Source organism: Anolis carolinensis, unplaced genomic scaffold, assembly GCF_035594765.1.
Source record: "Anolis carolinensis isolate JA03-04 unplaced genomic scaffold, rAnoCar3.1.pri scaffold_14, whole genome shotgun sequence".
In the NCBI taxonomy this organism is placed as follows: domain Eukaryota; kingdom Metazoa; phylum Chordata; class Lepidosauria; order Squamata; family Dactyloidae; genus Anolis; species Anolis carolinensis.
In genome coordinates this window covers 14320921-14328849 of record NW_026943825.1, presented here as the reverse complement: position 1 = coordinate 14328849, position 7929 = coordinate 14320921, and the positions used below count along the sequence as shown (strand labels likewise).

Below are 7929 nucleotides of genomic sequence, written 5' to 3'. Positions count from 1 at the left end.
ATATGGCAGTGTGGAGTCAAGATAATCCAGTGCAAAGCAGATAATATAAGATTACAAATGGGTTATATAGCTGTGTGGAAGGGCCTTGAGTCTGCACTGCCATATAATCCAGTTAAAATCAGATAATCTGTATTTTATAGGCAGTGGGGAAGAGGCCTAAGTGAGGCCTAACTCTGCCTGTCCCCTGGGCGGAGCTTAGCCTTCTAACTGGCAGCAATTGGCTAAAAACAATTATTCCTCTCCCTCTAATTAGGACTTTATTTTTCTTTTCTTTTTGTTGTATGAACGTAGAGGCATGGATGAGGACTTGTGCTGCCAAGTTTAGTGTTTCTGGGATGTGTAGTTTTGTTGTTTTGTCCTAGGCCGAAATTTCATTACTCTTTTATATATATAGAAGATTCAATTAAATCTCTCCATTGTCAAAGGTGAGCTACAGCAAGTATCCTTTTGGTGAGTTGCCATAATAGTGCATCTATCATATCAGTTTCAGGACAGCAAGGCAACACATATGTAGATTCGAAGACACATGTGGGAAACTGTTGGAGGAGAGGGAACACCACCCCATCCGTGTCCCTCTTATAACCAAACTGACAAAACACAAGAGATTACATCAGATTGCTGAAGCAAAGCTTTATTGCAAAGGGAGGGATAGCCAAGATTTTCAATTACAAATCAAAGTGAATCAATGGGGAAAAAATACAAATGATTTGTCACAAATTTATCCTTAGTTGAAGTATTAAAATTGTTGGAAATGATAACAGATCGTGACACGGTGGCAGAATAGCCAGAGGTCACACTCAATGGACAAATTGTCCCTTGATTCTCAATACAGCTGGTCCAGGAGGCCCTTGGAAGACACGAAGCCAGGTAGGAGAGTGTAGCAAAGCAATGTAGCAAAAAGGTCTGAACTATAAATTGTAGGTAGAGCTGGAGATCAGAATACACGAGCATCTGCTTATCCAGATGTGGATGAAGGAGGCTCCGTTTTCCTGATATCTGCAAAATCATCAGTCGTAAATCCATGCATCACGTTGATCAGTTGCCGGGGGTTCCAATAGGGTCTTCTTTTTAGCAGGGTCTGCAGTATCCAGTGGACCCCAAATATCCACCAAAGTTACCAGGATATCCACTACCATAAGAACCAGAATATCCACCAACGCAAGGACTGCATCCACCCACTTTTGTTGTACTACTATAGGAGACTATTGGACCGGGTAGAGTAATATTCATACATTGTGGCTGAACACAGATTTCACTGTCTGGGAGTTTGGCATTGCATCCCTCAGAAATTACATTTGATGACCCTCCTCCGATGGCTAGGCCACCACCCAAGCTACTATAGCCATAAGGGCCATAGGAGCGGAATGGGTAGCATGATGTATTACATGATGGGATATAGCAGGATGGCGTGTAGCAGGACATCTTGGAAAGATGAGGAAGCACCTGAAATGAGAGAGTGGATTGCATCAATGGAAAAGGGTAGAATTTAAAGCAGTAGTTTCCAACCTGCGGTCCATGGACCACCAGTAGTTCACAAGAATGAAAATATGGTCCATTATTACACTGTTGCCTCGAAACCACACGGCAACAAGAGCAACTGGTCTCGCAAAACCTCTCATAGTGACCAGGCAACGGAGATGTCAGGAGGGGAGAGACTGACTACCCACGAAAGTTTACTACTACCGCATCAGCTCTAGATTATTAAATATGGTTTTCTGTAGGTGAGCAGATGGTGACTACTGGGTGTTTCATATGTTCTGTATCAGAAACTAGAGCTGAAGTGGTCTGCCCAATGCAATTTTCTGAATCAGCACCCCAAATAAACAAGCCAAATCTAAAGTTGACCAAAAACTGTTTGGTAACCCTTTTGGTACTAATGTTGAAGAGTGGACCCTGATCAAAGTGATCCCTGGTCAAAGTGGTCCCTGGTCAAGTCATCTCTTGTCAAGAGGGCCGTGGTCAAAGTGGTCCCTGGTCAAAGTGGTTCCTGGTCAAATGGTCCCTGTTCAAGTCGTCTCTTGTTAAGAGGGCCATGGTCAAAGTGGTCCCTGGTCAAATGGTCCCTGGTCAAAGTGGTCCCTGTTCAAGTCTCTCTTGTCAAGAGGGCCGTGGTCCAAGTGGTCCCTGTTCAAATGGTCCCTGGTCAAGTGGTCCCTGGTCAAGTGGTTCCTGGTCAAAAAACATTGGGAACCACTGATGTAAAGGAAGCTTTGGATGTCCTTCTGAACTTAATGTTCATTCAAATAGCACACTGGGTGCAAGGAAAGGCCCAGTTTTATTGTGAATGTTTGACTGGAGGAATTGAGATATAGTTTTTGTCCCATCTAAAAAGCCCTTCACTCCTCCAGAATACTAAAAAGCTATTCTTTCTCAATCTTTCCACATGATGTCTTTGCATATCAATATAAGTCTGCCTTTGCCTTACAGCAATGGTTCTCAACCTGTGGGTCCCCAGATGTGTGGGCCTTCAGCTCCCAGAAATCCTCACAACTGGTACACTGGCTGGGATTTCTGGGAGTTGTAGCCAAAACACCTGGAGACCCACAGGTTGAGAACCTCTAGTCTACACCATCCATAGATTGCCCACCATCCTCAGGTTGTCCACACCTTAGTCTACACCATTCACAGGTTGCCCACCATCTTCAGGTTGTCCACTATCCACAGGTTGTGCGCCCCTTGGTCTACAGCAGTGGTTCTAAATATCTCCAGATATTTTGGCCTTCAATTCCCAGAAATCCTAACAGCTGGTAAACTGGCTGGGATTTTGAGAGTTGCAGGCCAAAACACCTGGGGACCCACAGGTTGAGAACCATATACAGGTTGCCAACCATCCTCAGGTTGTCCACCCCTTGGTCTACACCCTTCACAGATTTCCCACCATCTTCAGGTTGTCCACCATCCACAGGCAGAGCCAGACCTAAGTATTTTTCAAGTGTAGGCAAACAGAATTTTGGTGCCCCCCCCCCCAAAACCAATCACTGAAAAATAAAAGTGTTGGATAAGTGAAAATGTTTGATAATAAGGAGGGATTAAGGAAAAGCTTATTAAACATAAATTACATTAAGATTTTACAAATTAAGCACTAAAACATCATGTTTTACAAGAAATCAACAGAAAAAGCAGTTCAATAACTTGCGGAGGCAGGCCGCAGGAGACAGGAGTTGCCTCGATGGCGCCCCCAACAAGATGGCACCACAGGCAACTGCTTAGTTGGCCTAGTGGTTGAACCGCCTCTGTCCACAGGTTGTGTGCCCTTTGTTCTACAGCATTGTTTCTCAACCTGTGCGTTCCTAAGTGTTTTGGCCCTCAACTCCCAGAAATCCCAACAGCTGGTAAACTGGCTGAGATTTCTGGGAGTTGTAGGGCAAAACACCTGAGGACCCACAGGTTGAGAACCACTGCACAGGTTTAATCTCTTCCCATCTCCCATTAAGAGATGGGAAGAGACTAAATCTTTCGTAGATTCTGGTAAAAAAAAAAACAGAAGGTATTTGAAACATACAGAATGTTCTTAGGTTAAGGAGAGAAGACAAAAACAAGACTGGGAGAGAAGGCAAGAATATGGCATTCACATAAAGTCAAACACAGCAAGCATCCGTAAGACACTTGTGGACACTGACTTACCAAGTTCTCAGACGACTGTTGGGAAGAAGCCGAGAGGAGCTGTTGGAAGAGCCTTGACTTTGGACTCCTTATATACAGTCCAGGGTGTGTTGAGTCAGCCCATGCCCTCTTTGAGCATCCCTCTTCCACCTGACTGGGCAACAAGGGTGCCCCCTTTAATTTTCAAGGGAGGCATTAATTTTCAGCTTTGCAAATCCAAATGAAAAGACAGCCTTCCTTTTGGGAAGATTACAGGCCTGGCTTGTAAATATTATTAAATTCCTTTGGATGCCAAAAGGCTTCATCAGCAAGTTTTAATTAATGAACAGGTCCTGATTTGTTATGTTTGTGTAAGAGAGTCCCAAGACAGAGCTAGGAAAGACCCCTCTATGCATCACATCAATACACTTGGTTTGTTGTATGTTTTCTGGGCTGTATGGCCATGTTCTAGAAGTATTCTCTCCTGACGTTTCGCCCACATCTATGGCAGGCATCCTCAGATGTTGTGAGATATGGAGAAACTCAGCAAGAAAGGTTTATATATATATCTTTGGAAAGTCCAGGGTGAGGGAAGAACCCTAGTCAGTTGGAGGCCAGTGTGAATGTTGAAGTTAATCACCCAAATTTGGCTACTTTCTGGCTGGGGATATCCTTTGTTAGCTGCCCCAAGTTCCCAAACATTTGGTTTTTTACCAGGACTTTGTGTCCATATCTGGCATCAGAGAAACTGTGAGAAACATTGAACTCCAGGTTGGAACGTCATCTGTGCTAACCTAGTTGCACACACACACACACACACACGGCCTTTATTGGCACACAACAGCATTGGAGTGATGATGGTCCACTATCAACTTCACCGAACTGGCCATGTTGTATGAATGATCACTGTCTCCCAAAGAAGTTAGTTTACTCTCAGCTTGTTGTTGTTGTTTAGTAATTCAGTTGTTTCCGACTCTTCATGACCTCATGGACCATCCCAGGACAGAGCTCCTTGTTGGCCGTGGCCACCCGCAGCTCCTTAAAGATCAAGTCAGTCACGTCAAGGATACCATCCATCCATCTTGCCCTTGGTTGGCCTCTCTTCCTTTTTCCTTCCATTTTCCCCAGCATCATTCTCTCTCCAAGATTTCTTGTTGTGACGGCGCGAGTGGCACCAACTATACGTCGAACTGTACGTCGCAAGATTTGAATTGTTGTATCATGCCTGATTTTGCCTTTACCCTGTAAATGTAGTTGGATTGATTGGTTATTTATAGCTGTCAATCAGTGTTGTTTGCACCAGTTATATTGCTCCTTCAGCTCAATTGTTTGACTCCACCCTTTCCTGGAGTGGGTCAGTGTTTCCTTTTTCATTCCACAATCAAGCTTTCTACCAGATGGACGTGAGAGAGGGACTTGGCTCTAAAAGACCTTGATTAAGTTACCTCTCAGCACCAATTCTGAGGTTCTTACCCTTGAGACTTATGCTTCATGTTCAGGGCCAACCTGGACGATGTTGAGGAGTCTCAAGCGCCTTCAAATCAGTTCTTTGGCATCAGAGGAAGACTGTGTCTTCAAACATAGGCCATTTGGACTGAGGCTGAGGATTGCTCCGGCATTCACAGCCATTGAGAAAGAGGGACCTGGAAAAGATTCTCAGCTGCAGAGCTCCTTGTAATTAAGACAACCAAAGACTGTAATGTATATTTTCCTTTACCCCTTTGAAACTTCCAGCTTATTGGGATAACCTTTTGTGAACAATAAAACCAGTTTTGAGTTATCTACAGTGTTTTGGTCCTTGGGAGTTCCAGTTTCCCTAAAGGAGGGCAAGAAGCAATCCCCTGGGTAAAGATGCCACATCCAAGACTCTTTTGCTAAGAGTTATAGCCCCAGGCGCGACGGCACACTTGTCTACTCATGATGTGGCCAAAGGACTTCAACTTTGCCTCTAATATCCTTCCTTCCAGTGAGCAGCCGGGCATTATTTCCTGGAGGATGGACTGGTTTGATCTTCTTGCAGTCCAAGGCACACTCAGAATTTTCCTCCAACACCACGGTTCAAAGCATCTCTCTTCCTTCATTCAGCCTTCCTTACAGTTCAGCTCTCGCATCCATAGGTTACTACGGGGAAAACCATTGCTTTATCCATGCGGACCTTCGTTGTCAGTGTGATGTCTCTACTGTTCACTACTTTATTGAGATTGGGAAGTAAACATCTTCTGATTTCCTGGCTGCAGTCTGTATCTGCAATAATCTTTGTGCCTACAAATACAAAGTTTGTCACTACCTCCATGTTTTCTCCCTCTATTTGCCATTTATCAATCAGTCTGATTGCCATAATCTGACATTTAACTGCAACCCAGCTTTTGCACTTTCTTCTTTCACCTTGGTTATAAGGCTCCTCAGCTCTTCCTCACTTTCAGCCATCAATGTGGTATCTATCATCTGCATATCTGAGTTTGTGTTGTCAAAGGCTTTCATGGCCAGGATCACAGGGTTGTTATATGTTTTCCGGGCTGTATGGCCATGTTCCGGAAGTATTCTCTGGAGAGAAAACGTCTTCTGATTTCCTGGCTGCAGTCTGCATCTGCAGTGATCTTCGCGCCTAGAAATATAAAGTCTGTCACTGCCTCTGCGCTTTCTCCCTCTATTTGCTAGTTATCAATAGGTTTGGTTGCCATAATCTTGGTTTTCTTGATGTTTAACTGCAACCCAGATTTTGCATTTTCTTCTTTCACCTTGGCGATACGGCTCCTCAGCTCCTCCTCGCTTTCGGCCATCAAAGTGGTATCATCTGCATACCTAAGGTTGTTAATGTTTCTTCCAGCAATTATAACTCCAGACTTGGATTCCTCAAGCCCTGCACATCGCATGATGTGTTCTGCGTACAAGTTGAATAGGGAGGGTGAGAGTATACAGCCCTGCCGCACTCCTTTCCCAATCTTGAACCAGTCTGTTGTTCCGTGGTCTGTTCTTACCATTGCTACTTGATTATTATCCTCAGGAGACAGACCAGGTTACTTGTTATCCCCATACCACCAAGAATTTGCCTAAATTTACTCCCAGCTTAAGAATGGAAAATGGAATATTGGCAGACAAAAAGGAGATTTAAATATGGATTTAAAGGTAACCTTTTAAAATGTGGTATAAACACCAAGAACTGGGAGTCCCTGGATCTTGAACTTTCTAGTTTGAGATCAGCTGTTTCCAATGGTGCTATGGGTTTTGAAGAGGCATGAATACAGGATAAAAGCGAGAAATGTGCCAAGAGGGAGGCGTGTCATACAAACTCTTGTCATGACAGCCTTCCATCTGGAAATCAATGTCCTCACAGTGATAGACTTTGTGGATCCAGAATATGGACCCTTGTGGACCCATCACCAAGACTTGGAAGATAATCATACTTGACCACATGGGTTATTTATGACGATGTTAAAGAGGAACCTTTTGAGGTTGTGCCTTGTTCCCAGATAGTGCGACACGCAACATCTCCTGAAATGGCCTTCCAGATAGAAGAGTCCGTTTTCAAGCCAGCAATCTTAAATTTGGGCATTATTGCACTCACAGTAGTCTCTTTGGCTACTTTTACCCAAAACCTGACCGTCTGGGACCTAAATCAAAAGGCACGTTGCATCTTGGGGGAGGGTGCAAAATATTAAAGGTAACATATATGCCATTTAAGGAGGCCAGTACAAAAATTAAAGAGGCTTGGAGACCTAAGCTTCTTCAGAGACATCCATGTCTGACCGTCTTCCTTGTAATTAGAGCCAAAGTTACAAATTTGCTCCAACGCCCATTGTGTGGCCTCAGGCTGTGAACTCTTGGGAAGTCAACAAATGAGTCTTGCATGCAATTGCTATTAATTCAAAATAATTACGTTCAAGCATGTTGTGTTTGAAATTTAGTCAATATAGAAACTTCACTGAGGTGGCATTTTGGAGAGAATGAATTTGAGGGAGAAATCCATGAACGTACATTTCTTGCAAACCCCTCAGTGAAGAAAAAGAAGTTACTCTATTACTTTAGGATATGGATGAAGTGTAGTCCTGCAAACACTTACTGACTCCAACTCCCAGCATTCTTCACCATGCTTTATGCTGCCTGTGACTGGTGGAACTGTAATCCAATAATATCAGTTCAGGTCGAAAGTTGGGTGGGAAAAGGCATGGAATTGCAGATTAAAATTTACTTACTCAGCAGACCTTAAAGAAAATTGGATAAATTTTTTTACCAATGGTATTTGACCCCCTCCCAAAAAAAAACTATCAAAGTATAACAAAAAAAAATCTCAAACAAATGCTGGAAGTGCGGATAACAGGAAGGTATCTTCTTCCACTGCTGGTGGAC

At 43.6% G+C, this 7929-nt stretch overlaps 1 long non-coding RNA gene across 1 annotated transcript; it reads right to left on the bottom strand.

Moving 5' to 3' along the window:
- Nucleotides 1-615: 615 nt before the first annotated feature.
- LOC134294332 (uncharacterized) lies at nucleotides 616-3667 on the bottom strand. Its single transcript, XR_010001267.1, has 2 exons — nucleotides 3625-3667; nucleotides 616-1443 (listed from the first exon to the last, which is right to left on the bottom strand). It is a non-coding gene; the product is annotated as an uncharacterized LOC134294332 (long non-coding RNA).
- Between the last annotated feature and the right edge of the window lie 4262 nt (nucleotides 3668-7929).